Below are 24,212 nucleotides of genomic sequence, written 5' to 3'. Positions count from 1 at the left end.
GATATTAGTGCAACAAGACACACATTGGAGGGGGAGACAAAGACACCACTACTCACCACAGTTTACCGTATTTACTCGCATAATGAACACACTTTTCCCGAAAAATATGCGCAAAGTTGGGGGGTGCGTTCATTATGCGAGGAATAATTTTGAGCAATTATTTTTCTTTACGCGGCCACCTCTAAAAAGGTCACAGTTTCGCCCAAAAGGCAAACCATCGATTGCAGTAGCAAATGCGTAGACAGCTATACGAATTAAGGATAGTAGTTTTTCGGCCGTATGAACTGCTAACATGTAATTAACAAGTATGGTGTCAGTGCGCACAGGCAAACATGAACACATCCCACTCGATGACCACAGACACTCGCTGTCAAAATGCTGGCGTGAGAAAGTGTGACAGCAACAGTGAGCGAAGTGACCTTCGTGCCGTGCATCGCTTCAACGTAAACTGAGCGGCGAGAACGGAGCATGCACGAAGGTACTAGCTGCTGTTGCACCTAGGTTTAGCCCGCAATGCAGATTGCTTTCAAGATAGGGCATGTGCGGCCGTGCAATGCGCAGTTGCTGTGCCAGCCCCCTGCCTCCCCTCCCATCAGCGAAATGCACGTGACATAATACGGTGCGTTTCCTCCCCACTTTCCTTCCTTGAACCTGAGAGATTGAGCCGCGATCCTCGGCGTCGATGGTAAAAATGCACCTGGAGTGTCCATATTGTTGTATCTGGCGGTCCTTCGGGACAAAAGGAGGCCGGCGCCGACTCAGACGCGCCAATCTGGCGCCCCTTTCTCGCGGCTGAGAATTGTCACCTGGGACTGAGGGATTAGCAGTTGGTCTCCGGGCTATCTCATGCGTTGCTAAACGGCAGCGTCGCCCCTTTGGTGCGGTTCCGTGAATGACCAGCGCTGCCCGAACCACGACGAGGCCCGGCGCTGATTGCGACGCGCCAAACTGGCGGCCTTTCGAAACAGCCACCGCCTTCCCCGTTCCGCGAACTGACCGCTATGGAGAGGCAAATCTTGAAAGGGGCCAGTGTCTGGCAATCCTGGGGGAACGACACCAACGTTTAGTTCCCAATGCGTCAACCGCTGCCTGTGTTCAGGGGCGACCTAGCAAGACTGGAGGCGGAGCCCGGCAGGAAACGATGACACATCACGTGCGGGATATGGCCACCTGATCAAAGACTGTCATTGGCTAAAAGAACTAAAGTGTATTCCCTCGTCGAGTGAAAGAGGGAAACGGAAGGGATAAAACAGGGGACTTGAGTGTTGTGGGGACACTTGACGATGGAGAGACGCTCGACCATGTAGAACGCTCGGAGGTGTAAATGCTACTACATGCAAATATGTTAGCACGTAGACGGCTCCAATATCATGGAGCCCATCTTGTAATATACCATGTACAGTGTATATAAAACAGTTTTCTAATCTCCCTGGATATCTCCTCCTCTTGGCACCTGGCACGGCACCATACATGGAACCTTCGTGGCCGCACGGACTTCGACTTTCGCAACAGTGGCTGGCAGCTTATGGGATCGACCGGCGTTCACTACATCGTGGTGGTGAGTGCTACATGTTTGCTTCTCTTTTCGCCAGACTCATTAGCGTAGGTGACTAAGTCGGTAATGGTGGTTTGGTGTTGTTTGTAATTTTGTCTCGCAGACCAAGATATAGTGTCTCGTGGGCTAAGTTACTAAGGGGAAGAACACAGGGTGCACTGTAAATACGTTTGAAATCCAGGAACTCCTCAAATGTTGTGAGCCGATGGGCATTTGGTTGGCCCTGCGGTAGGCAAAAGTCAACAATTGGAGCTTTTACAGAATGAGGAAGTGAGTTGGGAGAAGGCCGGTGAGGCCATGAAAATTGTTTTCCTGGGTAAGGAGCACGAAGCATGAAATTCTGCAATCTCCCTATGTAGTAGCGATAAGGACGGGCTTAGTACCTGAGTTTGCCCTTCATGTTGTCAGAACTCTCTAGTACAAGTAAGTAGTTGCTAGTAGAGTAACTCTGTGTTTTCTGGGGGCACCATTTTGGGAAATCACCCTCTTTAAATAGCGAATTTTAGGAAGGTGAATTTGAAGGCAAACGAGATCGCTATGGATAAATTCAGAGTGCAGGACCTCCTTCTAATTTGCGAGGAGTTAGGCATTTCGGCCGACTCCGCAAAAACGAAAGAAGCGGTTCTCGACGTCATGAAGGCAGAAGAGGTGTTGGTCGAGGAAGCTGACGAGGGTTGGGAGACAATTGAGGAAAGAAAACAAAAGGCAGAGGAGTGCAAGAGGCGCGAGCGTGAAGAAGCAGAAAGGCGCCAGCATGACGCCCAAATTCGCGAGAGGCGCGAGCAAGAGGCAGCGCAACGGCACGCTCTATTATGATGAAGGAGCTCGAACGGGAAAATCAGATGCTCAGATGGCGGACAGCGCGACGCCAGCTCCACACTTTCGAGACAGACAAGGGTATTGTTAATTTCCTCGCCGGTTTTGAACGAGTGTGTGAGAAAGAGGGTGTCAGCCGGGACTCGTAGGCCGAGCGATTAGGAGCACTTCTCCGTTTAGTGTCGGTGCGTGTTTCATGCATTGTTTATCCGAGGAGGAAGCGCGCGACTATGGCAGGGCTAAGAGGCTTTGTTCAGGCGCTTTGGTGTAGCATGGCAGGCCAACTGCGAAGGCCCAAAAGACAGTGAAAAAGCCGAGCCTGTCGAAGGTAACAGTAGCACTGAGATGCTATGTAGAAAGCTTTGGAAAAGGTGTGATGCAAGTGGCACACACACAAAGCGAAGAGAGCGGTGGATTTCCCGCTTCAGTAACGGAAGGCCCTTTAGGCCAAGTGTGTACGGCGGCGGCAATTTCGGCCAACCTGCCAGACAAGGTGACGCATTGCTTCTCAAATAGGTCGGAGCAAATGCTGAGGGAACCGGGAAAATCCATCTCCAGCAAGGGAGCTTTCAGGGCAAAAGCACGTGAGGAGACTCAGAGACTGATAGGCTTATTCCCTATTGAGCAGCGGTCACAGGACCATGGAACGATTCCAGAGGCAGCTGTAAGCAGTGATGTGTTAGACGTGTTAGTAGCCGGAAGAGAGGTGATGCGGTCACCGAAGAGAGCGGTGGTTTTCCCGCCCTAGAACCAGGGGCCGACTGCGAAGGCCCAGATGGCAGTGACAAAGATTGTTCAGACAGTGCTGAGAGGATTGTGTTGCCAGTCGTTAACGGTAACGGTGACAAGCGAAGAAGCGCTTGTTTCGCCATTTAGCGAGGCTGTTTCGGAAGCAAGGGCCGACTTCGAAGGCCTGCGAGAAGTTTGCATGCTATCGACGGCAGTAATGGCGCTAGGCCACCTGAAGACAGACTTCATGATGACGAGCTAACTTGGACAGAGGCAAAATCTCGTCATGCTGAATTAGAAAGGCAGTCGCACTGTGAAACCAAAAGGGGCAGGGAAATTTCAGTGCGTGAGCCGAAACTGCAGACTCTATGAAGCATGCCAAACAGAAAGGCGTAGGTGCAAAACGAGAAAGGCGGACGAAGTCGAGGCGCTTGGAATCAAACGTGCGAAGCGCCAAGGCGACAGGGGCAAATTCGTTAGAGTCCAGGCAGAGAGCGTGAAAAAGCAAAGGACGGTAACTTCCAAGCTTAGGCGTTTGCTGATATCGGGGATCGGCGTGACACACGTCGCGAAAAAGAGGGTTTCGCGAAGATCCAGGAGTGGTAACAGTCGCCTAACCGCATCGCGTACAGCGCATTGTAAGCAGAGGGACAAAGGGAAGCGTCCTGTAGGCTGTTACAATGGCCGATCACTCGCGGGGGAAAAGAAAAGGGTCTCCCGAGCAGATAATTGGAAAGTGCCCGCACGGGTCTGTCAATCTATCGCCCTCCCCGTACTTGGAAGCGGTTGTCCTAAAGTCACAGCTGCAAGGTGCGTCAAGCGAATTAGTGGCTTTTGCCTTCTTCGCGACGGCTCCTTGCGAAATCCCCGGAATGTGCGACCCCCTCGAGTTCGTTTGAAAGAAAGGGGTGTGATTGGGGCCCGAGAATGAGTAAACAGGGAAGACCGGTAGCATTTTTTCTTCTTTTGTATTCATTTTGTGGGAGATGGGTGTTGAATGTTTGACAGCTATAGAAGTGAAATGCAAAATGTCAGTTGCATATAGTTTGGCATGTCACGCGCAAATTGCGCAAGTTAATGAACTCCAGTTTTGCACGAGTTTGTAATAAGACGTAGATGGTTTTTCCATTTGTTTATTTAGTATTTTAGGCATTATGTAATAATTAGTTTGTGCTAAGTGTTACGGAATGTGAATTAGTGAAGGCCAGTTCTCCCTTCGCCTTCCTGATCTGTGGAAGCTCTAATTCATAATTACATAGCTTCATTACATAAACCCAGTCGGTGTCTATTTGCGAAGACACATCATCGGAAGTTTCTTGGTACTTGTCCGGATCAACGCGCACCTTGTGTTTTAGGGTTTTCTTTAGATAGGGGGTTGTCAGATTTTGTAATTGGTAAAGTCTGGCGATGAGAGTGGCTTGCAGTGGCGCTTGCAGCATTGTGTGTGGCTGACAAAGGTTGCTCCTTGGAGCTTGTCATCTTGCATTTCTGCAGTCCAGTCGGAGCCCACCTATGAAGAGGCCTTTGGCGGGAAGATCCTCATTCCTGGAAGCAGCGGCCCCATGGCTTTGAGCAAAGCAGGCATCAAACCAGCCGAGCTGCATGGAACAACTCGACCTCCCAATGCATTATCTGGCGGCGGGGGTGCTGTTGTGTCTGGCGGTCCTTCGGGAAAAAAGGAGGCCGGCGCCGACTCAGACGCCAATCTGGCGTTCCTTTCTCGCGGCCGACCTGGGACTGAGGGATTAGCAGTTGGTCTCCAGGCTATCTCATGCGTCGCTAAACGGCAGCTTTGCCCCTTTGGTGCGGTTCCGTGAATTACCAGCGCCGCCCGAACCACGACGAGGCCCGGCACCGATTGCGACGCGCCAAACTGGCTTCCTTTCGAAACAGCCACCGCCCTCCCTGGTTCCGCGAACTGACCGCTATGGAGAGGCGAATCTTGAAAGGGGCCAGTGTCTGGCAATCCCGGGGGAATGACATCAACGTTCGGTTCCCAATGCGTCAACCGCTGCCTGTGTTCGGGGGCGACCTAGCAAGACTGGAGGCGGAGCCCGGCGGGAAACGACGACACATCACGTGCGGGATATGGCCACCTGATCAAAGACTGTCATTGGCTAAAAGAACTAAAATGTATTCCCTCGTCAAGTGAAAGAGGGAAACGGAAGGGATAAAACAGGGGACTTGAGTGTTGTGGGGACGCTTGACGATGGAGAGACGCTCAACCATGTAGAACGCTCGGAGGTGTAAACGCTACTACATGCAAATATGTTAGCACGTAGACGGCTCCAATATCATGGAGCCCATCTTGTAATATACCATATGTACATTTGTATATAACCATTTTCTAATCTCCCTGGATATCTCCTCCTCTTGGCACCTGGCACGGCACCATACATGGAACCTTCGTGGCCGCACGGACTTCAACTTTCGCAACAATATACAGTCACCGACCGTTTATTCAGACGCTGAAAATTCGGCATGCTCATTTATTCGGACACCTTCGCGGCACTGCCACTCGTCCCATTGAAGTAATGTATAACCACGAGCGATAGTTCGGATAGTCCAGTCGTTGCGTAGTGCGAAATGGCTCCGATGCCTCCCGTGCCATCTGCACCAACGAGACGCGGCAATTACAAGGCTCTGACGATGGCGAAGAAAGCAGTCATTATTCGTCAGGTGGAAAGCGGCCGACCTCAATGCGAAGTTGCTCGGGAGTTCTCCATTTCGAAGCCGACTACTTGAAGAACAAGGGGAAGATCCTGGAGGCAGAGGAAAAGGTGTCTGCGGGGAAGCAGAAAAATTTCAGCGATGGCAGCCATCCTAAGCTGGAAGAGGCCTTGAACATGTGGCTGAGCGCCACTGTAGCTAAACGGATACCCGTGTCTGGCGACCTGCTTAGACAAAAGCAGAGACGCTGGCCCTGCGCATGGATATTACTGGCGCAAGCTCATTCGAAAATTTCGATGAACCAATTGAGGAACTTGACGATTTGTTAGCCAGCTGTCTGAGTTCCCGGGTGCCGTTTGTGATGGGACTGCAGCGAACTCGTCACCGTCGCGACCATGTTGCGACCACCGAGAGCACGCTGACGAAGACATCGTTTACGATCTGGCTAGGGATTTTGCCGGCGACAGTTACTACGAGAACCCAACCAGTTCCGACCCACCCACGTGTTCCGATGCACTTCATGCACTGAGAGTTGTTCGCCGCCACTGCGCGTCCATAGAAGGCTGTGGGCTCGGCTTTTCCGAGTCACTCGACAATGTTGAAAAGTGTATGCTCAACAATGCTTTAAAAATGAAAAAGATCGGCGACTATTTCTCGCACTAATATGCCCGCCGCACATGTATTTCGGAAATAAAGAACACCTTTTTAATGAGGTGTGTTTTGTACATTGTCAAATTCTTTAAATGTTCTATATCGAATTACTCGATATATCGAACTAATTCCAGTTTTTTTACGAGTTCGATATATGCAGGTTTGACTGTACTGGCATAATTCATAGACCTGACCAAAGCATTTGATACAATAGACCACAATGTTGTTGGATAAGTTTTCGAAATTAGTTTTACAAATTCTTTAGTTTTATTTTAAAATAGAGTACAGTGTGTAAGACCTGGTGACGTTTATGGCAACTTTAAACCAATAAAATTCATCGCCCCTGTACAAACTTCTTCCTCCCTCACCTGCTATCATCATCGTCATCGTGACTGTTGTTCTATTAAACGTCATGTTTGCTCATCGACTGCTCTTCCTGTGTGAACCTTTGAGGGTTTCTACAAAATGGTGCCGTGAAACCAGGGAGCTGTATTTATCAACGACCGACAGCCCCCAGGACCGACTGACGCCCACGCATGGATTCACCGGGAAGAGCGGAGTCAACGCTACCGACAGCCCTCATTCATCCACTGACAGCCGCCAGCTACAAGGAGGCCGAGCTTATGAGAAGAACAGTAAGCATCATTTGCGACAATATCGACAAGGCTATCAGTGAGGCCACAACGGCTCAACTGCACCTCATAAGCAGCCGGCTCGAAATGCTTCATAAGAGGCTTTGTTTCCTTGATGGAAAGATTGAAGTGCTCAATCCTTATGACGAAATATATGAAGAATATACCTTTCAGGTAGATTACAGTGATAAACTGGTTACACTGCAGTCTACAATCAGATTTGCTATTGAGATGACACAGAGTGTAAACAGTGAAGACGTGTCACAGATCTCTGGGAAGGGAATGACCATCTTATTGCTCTTGTGCCTTGACGCGTTGCAAAACATACAACCGGTAAAAGATTGTAAGACTGAAGCTACAAGCCATGGCTGCATTGAAGAAGGTTAACGAAAGAACGGCATAAAGACAGAAATCTTCAATGACATGGAAGTACCCACTGAAGACAACATTGTCGTGTTTAAAACCGGTAGTAACATGGTTACAGACTTGTATGACGGAACCGAAGTCAGCTATCCACTGATGTCATCATCTTGGACTTTGGAGACGCATTGAAAGCACAAGGACAAACACGTGACTCTTGTAGCCACAGGGATACCGAAAGAGCCTTCACACAGTGTGCAAGACATGAGAACGAATCAAATAGTAACACGCTGTTCGACAACGTCTCTGATGAACAGTGCAGGAGTTCACGAAGACCTCATTTCCACCCAAGAGTCACGGTTCCGTCCAGGAAAGGGAAAACATACACATTGTATTGATGACCACGAAGGCCCATGCACGAACCGAAGCGAAATTAATTCCAACCAGTGCCGGTGCCAACAACAGGAGGCCCATCGTCACTGCGCAATCAACATAGAAGAGCGTCTGCCCACAGCCGTATTCCCTGCTGTCAGAACTAGGTATTTAACTCTCAACGAATCCTACATGGCACAACGTCCAACGTCCGACCATTAAGACTACTACTGCTGCAGATATCCAGAAAAGCAAGAACAACGATGCAACCGAGACCGGATATCATCTGTGCAAAATCAAAGCAGTGCAAAGACAGGCCAAGGTGTCCGTTTCGTCGAATGCTTTGCCGACGCTGGACACCCCTTGATGATGTCCACATTGTTTCAAGGAAGATCAAGCAATGACCACAGAATACTAAGCGCCAGCTACTGATGTTCAACGTTGAGCAACGTCGTCTAACACCACTACGTGTGCACGCAAGAACTGACACTACGAAACAAAGTGCAACTGGGCATTCGGTAAGGCAACAAGGACATGGTTGAGATCCTGGTAAATACCGATCACAAGGTGAATTTACACAAACAAGTCAGCAACGCCGCTCGTGCAAGGTTTCCTTTACCTTATCTGGCCTGCTGGAACTTCCCGATTGTTCTGATATGGTGTAACCTGACTGTCTGCGTGCCAAGGACACAAAATGTCCCTTCATGTCGCGGCGGGGAGTGTGTAGAACTTCTTCCTCGCTCACCTGCTATCATCACCGTCATCATGACTGTTGTTCCATTAAATGTCATGTTTGCTCATCGACCACTCTTCCTGTGTGAACCTTCGCGGGTTTCTACAAAAGCCCCTTCAACTCCGTAAAGACGGTCGAATGGCAAAGCTCTGTTAATTACACCGAGTGTTAAAGGGACAGACAACCGCTCAGAACATGAATTGAGATAACCCCGCGGATAGAAAGATCGTCCATCCTATTGGCTAGAACGGGCCCTGTTTTTCTCATTAAACGTGGATTTATATTTTTAATTCTTCACTAAAAGTTGTGAAAAATGACCTTTGGCGCCCCATGTGGCAAAAACATGAACCTATTTAAGAGGTCTACCACGTGACCTTCTACCAGTGTATGCTGTTCCTGGTCTTTTTATTAATATTGAAATGCAGTAACATTCTATCTATTATAAGTTTTTTCTAACTAACAATGTGCAGATAAGCCTTCGTTTGTAGTGAGTAGAAAAGTGGCGCTGCCTTCGCCTTGGTTTTCTATAACTTGGCTTGGCTCGTCTATCGACTGAATAACGACGACGGGGGCCAGCCAGCCATGACGTAGGCGTGTACTAGGGAAAATAACGCGGTGCAGCTGTAAGAAAGGTCTGTACAGCAATGCAAACCTATTGTACCAGTCTATTTACCTTTAAAAGTGGCTGGAAAGGCGACAATATAGGTGGTTAACCACAGTTGCACGTCCTCCAGTGAAAGCAGGACGATGGGCGGCTTTCACAATTTGCGAGGCGAACTATCGGCATCGCTATCACTTCTCAGCGTTGCTGGAGGAGGGACTCTTATTTTTTTTTAAACTGCTCAGATCGAAAAATTCTGCTTACAAAATATCCACGAACTTTTGGAAGTAACCGCTACAGGTGTAAAAACTACCGAGGGTGAGCTTTTCGGTGAGCCATAAAAAACTGGGTCCATAAATGCCGGCGGTCAGTCCCTTTAAGATGTTACGCGTGCATGTGTTGCAAGTGATGCAATTGCGTAAACAAAAGTTAACACAGATCTACAACATGAACTTATATTGAAACGTTGCAAGACGAGAAGAGGCAGCGACTTCCGACACTACTCGAGAAGTGTCCAGTTCTCTGGTCAAAACCTGGCGAGCTGCCGCCAGAGGCATCGGCTGCTGTCACGGACACCACACGCATTTGGCACGAATGCAGGGAAAGCGGACGGCGTCGTCAGCAGCTCTGTGCATTATACTAAAGGGCGCGCCACACAGAAACACCTTCTTCTTATTGCCTCTCCTCCTCTGCTGGTCACGGCGCAGCTTTTATCCTCTCCTGGTCACGTGACCTGTGTGACGCCGGACAGACGGCGAAGGGTCGACTAAAAACAGCTCCCAGTTAAGAAAGCTCGGTTAAGGAGGATATATAGTCCAAAGTGCCGTGAGCACGCACAAGCTAAGTCACGTTGACGAGTCTATAGTTTGACGCACTAGCGCAGCCAACGTAACCGGATGGGGCCACACGGTCAGACGTGCCCCACGTTGAGATGGCTCTTGCTGCATCTGCACATTCTTTGCACCAACCCACAATGCATTGCGCGATGAAAAGGGGTGCCAACGTCGCTTCGCCGACGGTTGCAGACAGTCTTTCAAAGCGACGCATGAGTTCAAAGCGGCACGCATGCTCCGAAGAGAGCAGCCAACGGCGTGCTTGTCCAAGTATAGAGAGGACAGCATTTCGGCTGGCGCAGCGCAAGCACCGTAGCGTGACTGGCCGCAAGTGAAGCTCGCAAGGCGCATTTAGGGTACGGCCACGCTAGCGGCAAAAATGCGCGGCAAAAGCGGCAGGAATCGGGGGTTTTGCGGCGTGCCGCACGAAATGGATTCGAGACCCGTTTCTGAGGCAAATGCCGTGTGCTGCGAGATGAACCAATCAAGAGCGACGAGGGTGACGTCACGGAGCCATCACAACCAGACTGCCGCCGGTCCGCGCCGGGTTTTCAATCGACAATTGTCGTCTCTCGCATGAAACAACAAGCGCTCGCGGTGTTGCTCACGTTCAGAGAGCGTGGGAGATCTTATCGCGCTGCCGCGCGGCGAGACGCGCTTGCCACGGTGGCTTAGCGGCAAGGCGCTGACGCACGGCAACTTACCGCTCACGGCATGACGCGCGCGCTTTTTGCGGCTAGCACGGCCGTACCCTTATAGTCCGATGTTTTCGGCGCTCCGGCGAGCTTTACTTGCCGACGCTCGCCTCAGAAAGTGCAAAGTTGCGCGGCCCGCGCGACGACACCAGCTTGGCCAACGGGCTCCCATGCGCTAGTGCTCTCCCCATTCACGTTGACGCGGAGTTCGAATTATTGGTGGCGGTGCAGATTTCAGTGTGAATTAGCGGGATGCGTTACATATATCGCCTTCAATACAGTGTTGGACGGACCGTGGTGGCTACTTCGAATTATCCAAAATATCAAATTAATGAGTTGTGAATTAACCAGCTTTTACTGTAACATGACAGTTGCTCACACTATAAGAGACAAGCTTCGAACCATACAATTAAAGGAATTGTAATTACAATAACTTACGGCATTCCACTGCAATCAGTTGACACAGAAAAAACATGCGTTCTTCTTGGTGTACAATGAATACAACTTTTCAATTTTGTTGTGCTTTCGCGGTATTATTTCTCTAATGATTTTAAGGTCCTTGTTCGTAAAAAGTAAGATTACGTACAACAAAGCACTTTGTTAAATCACTTTGTCATACTGATAATGGTAACAAGAGATGTGAATATTATGTTCCAAGTTTGATGAACTAGATAAATATTTGCGAGCAAATATAAAGACTAATGACCGAATTATCCTTTCAGGGGATTTTAATCTGCCTAACATACACTGGCCAACATTCACGCTCACAAAGCACGATCTTATTGGAGAAGCCATGCTAAACATTTGCTATACATATGATCTGCTTCAAGTTGTGCAGGACTATACCAGAATTCAGGGACCTTCTAAGTCTGTTTTAGACTTATTCTTTGTCAGCGGATCCATTGATGCTCGAACAAGCTGCGAGGTATTTCAAGGAATTTCTGACCACCAAGCCGTGCTACTAACCCTAAGCAATACTGCACTTGATAAAAAATTGCAACGTTTATCTTTCCCCGATTTCTCTCGGGCAGATGACGTTTCAATTATTGATACTCTTGCGTTTCATTTTAATGAGTTTGAAAACAGCAGATGCGATGTAAATGAGCTTTGGATCAGGTTTAAAAATATTATAAATGACTGTATTAACTCTTTCGTACCACGAATTACAAAAAAGAAGAAACATAAAAACCCCTGGATTTCTCGTAAAGCGCTCCAGTTGAAAGACGGCTAAAACGATTAAAGAAAACAATGAAGAACACAAATTTGCATTGCAATGGTAACGAAGTCAGTGAATTAACTTCAAAGCTTAAGCACCAAGTCAGTAGCGATAGGCAGCGCTACTATGGCGACTTATTGCCAAGTTACATCGCATCGGCTCCTGAGAAATTTGGAGGAGCATAGTCCTAAATCAGAAGAGTGTGATGTCTTGACGTGAATGGCAAGTTGACTGATGATAACAAGGAAATTGCAAACCTATTTAATGCACACTTTAAGTCTGTCTTCACTCGAGATAATAACATTTTACCGTACTACGACGCAGTCCTGCCTCCTATACCTGATGTTAAGATAACTGAACAGGGCATTTTTAATATGCTACTTAATCTAGATATTAGAAAATCTTCTGGCCCAGATGACATTCCGAATGGTTTTTCTTAAACGCTATGCGGAATGGGTGTCCAAATATTTACATGTTTTGTTTGTGAAATCCTTGGAATTAGGCCAAGTGCCGACGCGACTGGAAGACCGCCAGAGTTAAGCCACTCCACAAAACCGGGAATAAGCAGCACATTCAGAACTACCGCCCTATTTCATTAACTTCAACTGCATGCAAACTTTTGGAACACATCATTCACAAAGACATTTCGGAATTCCTTGAGAAACATAACTTTCTAACAACCCATCAGCATGGATTCCGAAAAGGCTATTCAACAATAACCCAATTGGTAGAAACAGTGCATGACTTCGCAAATAATATAACAACGCTAAACAGACAGACGCCATATTTATGGATTTTTCCAAAGCTTTTGATAAAGTCTCTCATCATAAACTACTCCATAAATTAAACAAAATTCTTAAAAATCATAAGCTGATTAACTGGATTTCAGATTACCTCAGTGCCCGTAAACAATTCGTTACTTTTAAGAATCAGGACTCTAATCATCTCTCCGTTGACTCTGGCGTTCCCCAGGGCTCGGTTCTTGGGCCGCTCCTCTTTCTGTTGTATAAACGATCTTGTAAATGATCTTGCTGTTAAAATCAAATTATATGCAGACGACTGTGTTTTATATTCAGTAATAGACAACCCCTCGGATCAAGTATTACTAAATGATGCGTTTCAGAAGGTAGTTGCCTGGTGTGAAGATTGGCAGATGTCAGTGAACTTTGAGAAAACTGTTTTTGTGCATTACTCACAAAAAGAAAAAGCTTAGTTTTTACTCGGCTAACAATATTTTTCTATCTGAAGTAACAGAATACAAGTACCTTGGCCTGTGGATAACTAACAACCTCAAATGGAATCGGCACATCGATAAGGTAACCACTAATGCCTATCGTAAATTGTTTTTTCTTAGGAGAGCATTAAAGCTGTCCACGTATCCCGTTCGCTTATTAGCGTATAAAACAATTATACGCCCAGTACTAGATTATGCAGCTATTATCTGGGATCCGTTTACGCAAACTACATCAAAAGCTCGAACGGGTGCAGAGAAAGGCAGTTCGCTTCATTTATAATAACTTCTCCCGTACCTCAGTAACAGAACTCCTAAAACAAGCCAACTTGCCTGCACTAACAGAGCGCAATCGAGTTTCCCGACTAAAATTCTTCTATCAGCTTGTAAATGGACACTACAACATTAACATCACTGATATAATTACATTTTCTTCCGGGTATGCCACAAGACAAAGGCATCAACTAACAGTGACACCATTCCGCGTAAAAAATAATTGTTTTAAATATTCCTTTTTTCCTAGGACTGTGATAGAATGGAATAATTTGACTAATATAGAAGTTACTCAGCCTTCGTTGTCTTTATTTGCTGCTAACATCTGCTGATTAGGCCTCAAGATCAAATGTGACCTCATTCATTTCTTTTGCCACTTTTATTAAACCGATGTTGTTTGCATAGGCAATGTACTACGTATTGCTTTGTTTTGTTGCCTGCATTTGTACGCTGATATATTGTACTTCCACCCTGCTAAAATCCCTTTGGGGATTGCAGTATCTGTAAATAAATAAAAATAAAATAAAATAAAAATAAGTCATTTTAATCAAATTGACGATGACCTTCTTGGAATTACTACCTCCAAAAGAAAAATGCATAAAAAAAAGAATATGGTGTGACTGTAGGGGCCAATATATCATGTAACATAAGAGTCCTTTCATGTACTGCAATACCTTGACATCAAATACCCTTTTATTTCTTTCATTTTCTTTCTTCTTTTTTTCTTCGATAACACATTATTGATTTCTAAGTATAAAGTTTGGCTTTTGTAAGATGCTGTAATATACACCTAGAATGTCACTTGCTTTTTAACTTTCGTGCAGATGACTGTTTCGAATTTGAAAAAATACCACGTAGCATGTGATGTTGGTAGATTAACTCTTTGGCACAAGCTTTGTTGTACATATTTAGATGTTCCATCTACTGCCTGGTTGGTCGACAAGCGTAACGTGTTTAGACCAATCAACTGAATGCTGTCTTTAACAAATATATTTTTTAAAACAAAAATTGAAATTGAAAAAAAATATTCCATCATGAGCACTTGTGCTTAGATGCACGATTATATGAAACGTAAGAAATATCAGCGGGCCGCCAAAGCTTGAAGACAGACGACAAGGACTACGCTCACTTTGCAACAGTTTGTCGTCTGTTCTTGCTTCGCCAAATTAGGCACTGCAGGTGAGTAAAGCTTAACGAGATATTGTAATACGAGTGAACGAGGACTTCTTGTGAATGTCTTATTTTAAGAAACCTTTATCTGTGAAGTCACATACATGCTTTAGGCACACTCGTACACCGCTGTTCCTACGCGGTGGTAGCAGCTTCTCTCTAGGTCATAATGTAAGAACCTCGACGGCCAGTGTGACACCCACCACAGAAGAGGTGACCGCAGTTGGTCTCCACGGTGTCGGGGCTCAGCCAGGCAGATGGGCACTGTGCGTCTGATCCGTAGTGTGCTGCCATGCTGCTGTGTTCTGCTGCTGGCGACGCAGCTGCGGCACCATTGTTGAGCCTCCCTTGTCAGTACACGCCGTGGAGGAGGCAGCTCGGCTGGTGACCAACTCGACAGCTGCCGCAACTGCTGCCACCTGCCAACATTGGAGACAGAACCAAAGTTCACAAACAATTCCGTAAGTATATCTTCAGTAAAAATTGTTGTTGGGCGAGTTGGTTGATATTTGTTGAAGCCACTGTAGCCTAACTAATGAGCACTAAAGAATTACTCCATGCGAACATTTGGAGGCTTTTCATGTCAGAAAACGAGGCACAGATTGTGTCAGTGCGATGAGTAACACGAGAACAAGGTGAGGGCAGGAGCCAACGTTTCGACAAGTGGACTTGTCTTCTTCAAGGCAACATATGCTCTCCTCGGCACAGTATATATAGGTAGGGTTCTTCTAAAGGGGAGAGAAGGTGAGGTGGGTGGGTGAGGTAACGAGCGAGAGTGTGTTAGCAGCGAGGGTGTAGAATTGAAAAGAAATATAATGTACTACTGATAGTTGGTGGAGGAGTTTGAGGCAGCGCTGTGTGTTAGCAGGTTGACGTGTTGACGTGAAAGGGGCGGGGGTCTGCTCGGCTGGGGGTCAGTGAACTATCGTGCCTGCCAGGGAGAATAAAAGTAGCACTGAAAAAATGGTGTTCAGGCGCACAAAAAAAAAGAATTAAAAAAAAAGGTGGTAAAGCGGGGGGTTGATATATAGATAAAAGGACGAAAGGATTGAGTGACAGCAATGGGAGGTTGGCATATTGTTGACAATCGCATAAAAAATAAAAAATATATAAAAAATACAAAAAATCACCTAAGCAACTCAATGAACAATCACTAAGTGCTGTTGCCTATGCTTTTCAATTTAGCATAGCGAATAGATTCTCTCGCTCGTTACCTCACCCCCCCGCCTCACCTTCTCTCCCCTTAGTAGAACCCTACCTATATATACTGTGCCGAGGAGAGCATATGTTGCCTTGAAGACAAGTCCACTTGTCGAAACGTTGGCTCCTGCCCTCACCTTGTTTCTCGTGTTTCTCATCACCTTGAATCGCCATCTCCCACATTCCCCTTGTTTTCCCTAGATTGTGTCAGTGACATGTCTACTTCCTATTTGGAAGCACGCTTCATTTTTAAAATTTCTCTTTCTTTGCCACGATGACTGTAAAGCTGTACGCATGTACTTATTCTGTATGTTTTTCTGCTCGTTGGCGAAACCCATAAAATATTATGAGTGTAGCACTTGTGGTCTTCTCTTCGTGTTCATCCTAATTGGGCCTACAATGGCTTCAATGAAGTACATTTTCCTAGTCTGTCGAGTGCCAAACGTATTGCAGGCTTCGCCAGTGTCAGCATACACACTACTTAAATGACACAGTCTGTGCGCTCCATTCATATGTGCTTGGCTAGTGGGGAGAACTGTCAGATCTTGTCACATCAGGAAAAAGTTGGCTACAGGATTTTACATCCCATCTGAGGGGTGTCTGTACACCTGGTGGACTGTCTCTTCCAGCCGCCACTGATTGGTTGGACTGTGTCAGCAAGGAGGACTGGCTGGGGTGTTGAACGAAATGTTTTTCGCTTTGAGACACTGACAAAAGTTTTGTTCGCGATTCTGCTCTGGAACAGAAAAAAAATAGTCCATAACGGTTCATAACACTTTTTGTTTGCACGCAAAAATTTGCGAAGCACAGTAACGATAAAAACAAACCATTTATTTTTCTCAATAAGTGAATTATCAAGTCTGAGATCCTGGTCAGTGCCTTGAGTCAAGGCACTGAGCATGATCCCAAAAGCAGCACGTCATCGAGTGTACTCGCCGAAATGCGAGACCGTTGTTCCAATAAAACGAACTTAAAGAACATAAATGAAATAAAACTTCGGTAACAAAGCATTGTACCCGTAGAAAACGAAACAATAAGCACTCCACGCGCACCATGGGTTGTGCTACAATGCCGATTGGCTAAGCACCAAGCGACGGGCTTAGATTAGTTGAGCGCTTGGCCGGCTATCGCTCACACTAACCCTGCCTGAGATACGTGCTAATGCTGACGTTGCCCGACGTCAGCTGTTTCGGATTGCCACTTTCCCCTTGAACCAAAAATCGATAAAATATACTTCGGTATCACTCCGAAAAAATTTATAAATAACGTTTCGGTTACGTTTTGTTCTGGTCAAGAAATTGTTGTGTTTTGTTTTTCATTTTTGTTTTTTGTTCTGTTCGACACACTGCTCCTTGGTACTCCAGCCCAGCAGAATTCCCAATAGACATTCCACTACTCTTACAGAATAACCCCCCTTAGGTGATGACAGGCGCCATAGCAGAGGGCTCCAATTAACTTTGGCTACCTAGTATTCCTTACCGTGTTCTCAAAGATCATTACACCTAATAAACAGTGCAAACACAAGTCTTTGTCAAGTGTTTGCATTGTTTATCGTATTGTCGTTGCACCAAGCCCAATAACAGCCATTTTATAGGACAAGCATTTTTGCATTCCACCCACTTTGGTCAATGGCCAGGAGTAGGTGGAGCCAAGTCCATGCCTAAAACATATGTTTTTGCAGGCTGCATGCGCTGGAAGAACTTGCAGAGCCAGAAATGTGCCATGGTTGCTGTGTTTTTGGACATCCCTTACAGGGATGTAAACAACTTGCTTAAAATCATAGAAAAAATATTTCGCGCTTTTTACTGCTCTGCTTTCGCTGCAATATTGCACAATATTGCACAAAGACTAATATCTTATAGTCCATCCTTCAGTATAACACTTGCCTGGTTCGTTGAGCAATAATTTTGAATTCTGCCTTCATCGTATGCCTCGCAGCATGTGATGTTTAAAACACGGCGGCTATCTCACTTCCGTTGCCTGCAACACTCAAGCATGCCCTCCGAGACTGGGTCCATTGATCCCTTAGGAGTGCGTCTGAGGAATGCATACGAAAGCATCTTGTCATTTCTTTCTTCTTAAAAACCAGGCAAGTAACTGTGCCCACAATCTGGACCATAAGATGCGATTTTTCTGTGAAGTTTGAGCGACAGCAGGGCAGCGATAAGAAAACCTCTTCCTAAGACTTCAAGCACGTCGCTGCACTGCGCTCAGCAGCACAATTCTGTGGCTGCTGAGCCACCTTCACGGATGTGAGGCAGCTGTGCTAATTCAGTTTTTAAAAACAAAAGTTATTCTGCATCTCAGTTACACTGACGAGTCAGGGACTGCATCATCCACCGACCATGTGAACAGTTAAAGTGACACTAACACAAACATTTTGCACTGATAAGGTATTTTCAAAGCATATGCTAGTGCATTGACTATTATAGGAGGAAATGGAGGTTCAGCTTTTGTGCTGAAACCCGCGCGTCAGTGTGGTACGGATCTCAATGTATTTTTTCATGTGTGGGCCACTTGCCAAGTTCAACCTTTGGCTCTTGTGCAATAAGTCTACCTCTACCGGTAAACTAGGCCTCTAGACAGACTGTCAAAATCCTTGACATCGCGGCAAGCTGGTGCAGGAACTCCAGCATTGCTCACGTGAGCTCTACACAATCCAATGACAGGAGGTCTACTGCCGTCAGTGACTTGTACGACTATAGAAGTGAGCACTTGTGGAGAGAAAGACGAAGGTGGGAACTCAATACCGATATACGTGCACCTGTGTCAATGAGCACTGATGCATTCGCACAGTCTACTTGAACGTCCAAAATGTTTTGGCACCACATTTTCAGTTGCAGACAATTGGTGAGGCAAGGGAGGTCCTCGCAAGACGAAGTACTGGCAGTGTTGGGCAACTGTAGAAATTTCTGCTTCATTTGACGACTCTTCGCTTTGTCAAACCATTGGCACTCTGCAATGATGTCAGCGACTGCAGCACAATTCATGAACACCAGCAAATGAATGTATCATCAGCAATTCCTTTTAAAGCGTGGCCACCTTTGTCCGAATGTAACACTTTTCTTCAAACTTGTAGCAAAGGCCAAGATATCCTGGATGTAGGCTATGTATGATTCGGTAGACGTTTGCACACAAGTCGGGTTTTTTCTTCGCCGCACACTGATGACTATCTGGCTTACCGAAAAGGGTCTCAAGCTTTTGCTTGCAGATGCCCCAGCTTGTAATCTCCACCTCATGCGTTTCATACCACACATGCTCTGTGCCTTGCAAACAGGATATCACATTTTCAAGCATGAACGTAGTGTGAACCCAGTGGTGGTGAGCACTGATTCGTTCGTACCAGTTCAGCCGTCTTCCACGTCGATACTGCCGTTTCGCAGAAACATACCACGGTCGCAAGGCTGCGCCAAGATGATCGTGCGGTGGTCTATGGAGAAGCAGCTGGAGGTGACCTAGATGGATCAGTCGGCACGGCTTGGGTCATACGAGGAGTCCACTGCGGAGTTCCGTGTTGCCGTGACAATACCCCGCACTTCCTCCAAAGGTGTAACGAGAAAGGAAAGAACCAGAATTTAAAGGTTTATTTACAGCAACACGCTATATCCACAAACAAACCAAGGCACGCCTTCGTCATCTTCACTTTGTTGCGTCCTTGTGGTTATCGCTGACTGACTGTCTCATGACAATATGACTGCACACACTGCCATTTTTATTGGCCTACCATGTACCGATCTGTGCGCCAGTACGTCGCTTCGTGCGACCTCTTTTAACGTCGTAAAAGGCCCCCAATTCTGCCTACTGGCCCCCTTCAACCTCTGGACATCACGTATGCACCCTTCTTTCACATTGGCCTTGCCTTGCTTGGCCTATTGCCCATGTCTTACTCTGGGAGCAAGTGGGTTTTCATGTGTGGGCACAGCATGCATGATCGCATGCCGTGTCCTTGTCTATCCAGCACTGTTATTTTCAAAAACATGATTTCGCTTACAGTTCGTCTCGCCCCGATATAACCAGATTCTTGCCTTTGTCTTTGCTGTTCGGCCGCGATCCTGCTTTACTTATGGGCACCGTGCTCCTTTCTGGTGCGCTTACCACCAGCGACTATGCTCACAACGCCATTGCCGAGCCGATCGCACCCATCAGGTTGCCCGCCACATCATAAGAGCACCAGAAGAAACTATACGACAGGCATCACCGGCCAACCCGCTTTAGACCAGGTTCCCTCGTCCTCCTACTAATAATCTAATTACAATTCTCTCTAATTACAATAATCTCTAATTACTCCTACTACAAAACTACTAATCGCCCCTTACACTGGCCCTTAACATGTCCTTCGCCAAGTCAGTGACCTCACCTACGAAATCGCACCTCTCGCACAAATGACATCGTCTGCTCACCACCTGTATAGTGGCATTGTGCACGTTGTGTGCCTCAAACCGTTCCATGCGTGAGAAACGTAGCCACGCTCATCCTGGCTCCCGATTCTCTCGTCTTTAACCAGCACCGAGTCGGTAATTGTGCCATCGGGGGGGGGGTTGTGTCACGAGACAGTCAGTCAGCGATACCCACAAGGATGCAACAAAATATGAAGGCGCACCTAGGCTCATGTGCGGATTCGCCATATTGCTTGTGGCTGTAAATATTCTTTGTAATTTCTCTAATTCCCTGTCTTTCCTTCCTCGTTACAATATGAATACAGTATTTATTTCCAATATGAATGACATATCTTTCTGTATACGACCCTTCCAAGATGATTGCGTCATTTATAGAACTTTAACTGTCACGCTAATAGCTTTGCAAGACCACTTGGTACAACAGTAAAGGCAAGTGACACTAAAGGCCAAACCCCATATGCGCGAAAATGCGCGCGACAGCGACGTAGATCGCCTTCACGTAAGCTGTTGCTTGCACTGGCAAACCCCATTCACGCGACTGCTTCAGTGAGCGATCTTCATTGTTGCTGGCATGAGGGCGTCTACTCGTACCAAATGTGGCGCGTTGACAGCGGTATGCAGTGTAAAATAATATGTTTTGTTGAACAGTAATACATAAAATTTTTCATTGTACTGCAGTATTTTTTTTATATGCAAGTGCATAAACATTACTTTATTTGCTCGCTGTGTGCACGTGACTCGGGCGTAGAGGAGGTCATGGCAATCGACGAAAACCGTGCGTGGGGACAACCGGCAGTACGTCACTGATGTACATCCTGTTCCGGTGTTTTACTATTGGCTGCTTGAGCACAGCCCCTTCCGGGCGACGGATTTCAAATTTGAGAAACCGAGCGATCGCGCGATTTCGACCACGCGACACGTCGCGCGAACGGCCTGTTTCGTCGCTCATACCGTCGCTCGTCGCTGTCGCATGCATTTTTCCACATATGGGGTTTGGCCTTAAATGCTTTGCAGTGCTGCATAATTTCTTTCAGCTATAAGAAGTCTGTCTTTATTTTCCCGAAGACTATTTTTCCACTGAAATTCCCCAGGTATAAATACCTAGGCATTCATCTTTATTCTAATCTTTTTTGGTGCACTCATGCTGAGAAGATATGCGCTAAAGCTAATAAAACTCTTAAGATTTCTATGTTGGCATTCAACATCAATCTTCCTATACCATTCGTCAACTGGCCTACCAAATCTCTCTCTACTGACAACTTCAATATGCTTCGTCTATCTGATCTCCTCATCAAAAGTATTTAGTAGATACGTTGGAATCCATCAAAAATTGTGCTGCCTGTTTTATAAGAAGCAACTACAACCAGAACTCCTGCACTAATCAAATGCAAGATTGTGCTCATTAACTTGGATTCCTGCCGTTGTATTACTCCTCCATGCCTTTTCTACAAGTACTTTTACAACTCACGGTCTAGTAGTCTCGCTTGAAATTTCTTCATGCACATCTGGTCGTGTTCATCATCTCAGCTGTAGGGGGATTTTTGGCAACACACAGTCCTTCAGCAATGCTATGCGTCATAGCACTATGGAATAAGCTTTCTAACAAACCAGAACTAGGGAACAGCACGAAAGACGAGGACGCAGAAGAGGCACGCAACAACCACACGCTGTGGTATAAGTTTAGCGCAACATGTGGTTGTTGTCTGCCTCTTCTGAGCCCTCGTCTTTCCCACTGTTCCCCAGTTCAAGATGTTCAATTAACTCGCTGACACATTTACTTGACTTTCTGGCGATAGTGTGTCAATAAGTGAACCTGTTCAATTTTGCAGAGAAGTCCAACTTCATAGGGCGATTTGATTTTGTATAAGAATGATTATTTCCGTTTTGTTTGTTTCAGAGCTTCTGTACACTGTTCTTTTTTTTTCGATATATATGCTGGTTCTTTTGCTTGTATGAACGATTTTGCATTTACAGTATTTTTATATCTTATTCAATCGTTTTTTTGGGCCTTCATTACTATTTTCATTGTTGTAACCTTACCCTTCTCTATGCTCATCTGGGGCCTGTAGGTTAAAATAAATAATAAATAAATAAATAAATAAATAAATAAATAAGACACTGCAAAAAATATTCATGAGAAAGTGTTTTAACTGCTACCGGCACGAGCCACCAAAGCTCAATGTCGGACTTTGCCCTTCTTGCTTGCAATGCCGTTGTTCAACATCAGTTGCTTGCACAAATTATACCAGTGTCTTTTTTATACCGGGCCGCGTTCGATCGCGATCGAGCCCGATCCGGATCAAAATTCACGACCGCGATTGGCTCCCTACCGTAGCTTGAGCAAAGGTGCCAATCGCGACCAAAAATTCGAACCCGATCGGGCGCGATCGCGATCGAAAGTGCGCCGTGTGAGACAAACCGTATTACACGCTTGGTTAACGCTGCGAATGGAGTCACGATGCACCAAAATAAAAGCATGTCACCGTGTAAGGCGCACTCCGTCACCTCCCCACTTCACCCACGTCCAAACATGGTGAGCACGCGAAGTTCATGCCGCTGACAGGAGCGGAGAAATCCTGTAAGCTGTCGCGTCCGCACCAAGGCAATACAGGCATTGTGTTGTGCCACTCCTCTCACTTGGCGAGACCGTCGCGAAAACGCAAATCACACGCGCGTACGTACCCTGCAAAACCCAGCAGTCCGACGACGACGGCGGCGACGACAGGTACAGTGAAGAGGACCTCGTTTCCGACGCCTTCGATCAGGCCCCCAGCATCGTCTGCGCACATGTCCACGCCGACACAATCATTACAGAGCCTTCGAGGACAGTCGGTCGAGTACGAAAGAGCGCGCACACCACCCAGCAGCTTCAGACACTACTATTATGACACATGACGAGAGCACAAGAGAGGCCGACGCTGACGGACGGAAGCTGTGCCAGCGGCGCTGCTAGACGGTGATGGTGCCCTTTGTATCGGGTCGCCGTAGTTGGCCCTGTCGCAGCCGTAGTGACCACATAAAAAAAAAAATCACGGAAACATATTTTCGTGAACTATGGAAAAAAAAAAAAAACTAATTCGCACAGTCATCGGCGCCCCGCTCCAAGCTGCCACCAAAACTCGAGGCGTTTCTTGGTCACCTCCGCGGCCGACCTCCTCCGTCTTGAAACCAAGTGCGGTAGGCAGCGCCTGTGTGCGGGCTGGTGGGAAGATGCGAGCAGAACAAGGAGGTTATATAAAAAAAAAAAAAAAAAAAATTTGGAGTAGAGATATTGCGCCGCGGTACAGTGTACTATAATAGAAGGCGGCAGTGAATTACTCAGCCGCTCCTCTGACGCAGTCAGCGTCGCATCCAAGAGGTGGCGCCACTGGCAACTTCAATGGAAGCTTTGCTTGCAGAAGCTTTGATTTTCCTTGCGTTTCTGTCGGTTCAGTTCGAAGCAGTTCACACTCTTATTTGTTTTTAATTTTGGCAAACTTGAGAGTCTTTACATATCTTTAGCAAGCACTATATTTGTTTAGGCCACATGATATTTGCCATAATAGCACCTTGTGGAAAAGGAAGACGGCAACTCTTGGGCAATTTGCTGCCTATACTAACTCTTAGACCTTTTGTGCAAAGAGCTCGTCGCTGGCGGATGTTGCTTATGCGGAAGGGGCCTTCGGACTTTCCGAATTATCGGGCAATCGTAAAAAAAAAATTGAAAACGCTTTCATGCCGTGTCGACCTAATGTAAAATTTCGTCAGACAGAAAACAGCGCGTGCATACTTCCCAGCTGGGCTCAAAAAAAGAAAAGAAAAAAAAATCAGGCATGCTAACCAGGTTTGTGCCTTTGCTTAGCCAAAATGAATTTGTATATATTCAAAATGAATATGGTGTAATCGCTGGCTAATGAACCTAAATCCTAACAAATATAAACTCGTGTCTTTCACTCGCTGCCGTAACCCCCTCACATTTACCTATTCCATTGCTGATGTTCCAATAGAATCAGTCCAATCATTCAAATATCTTGGTGTCACTCTATCTTGTGATCTGTCCTGGCGCTTGCACACTACCAACATCATCTCATAAGCCAAT

General features: G+C 46.5%; 1 non-coding gene across 1 annotated transcript in view; it reads right to left on the bottom strand.

The window, feature by feature from the left end:
• LOC119433644 (E3 ubiquitin-protein ligase RNF170) overlaps positions 1-23,090 on the bottom strand; it is a 113,277-nt gene extending 90,187 nt beyond the window's left edge. Inside the window, exons 1-2 of the transcript XR_007464358.1 lie at positions 22,817-23,090; positions 14,741-14,956 (exon numbers count right to left, since the gene is read on the bottom strand). This is a non-coding gene — a transcript (E3 ubiquitin-protein ligase RNF170). The remainder of the gene's footprint in view (positions 1-14,740; positions 14,957-22,816) is intronic.
• Positions 23,091-24,212: the final 1,122 nt, after the last annotated feature.

Source organism: Dermacentor silvarum, chromosome 11, assembly GCF_013339745.2.
Source record: "Dermacentor silvarum isolate Dsil-2018 chromosome 11, BIME_Dsil_1.4, whole genome shotgun sequence".
NCBI classification, from domain to species: domain Eukaryota; kingdom Metazoa; phylum Arthropoda; class Arachnida; order Ixodida; family Ixodidae; genus Dermacentor; species Dermacentor silvarum.
Note: the sequence above shows the minus strand (reverse complement) of the source record. Positions and strands in the feature narration are given on the sequence as shown.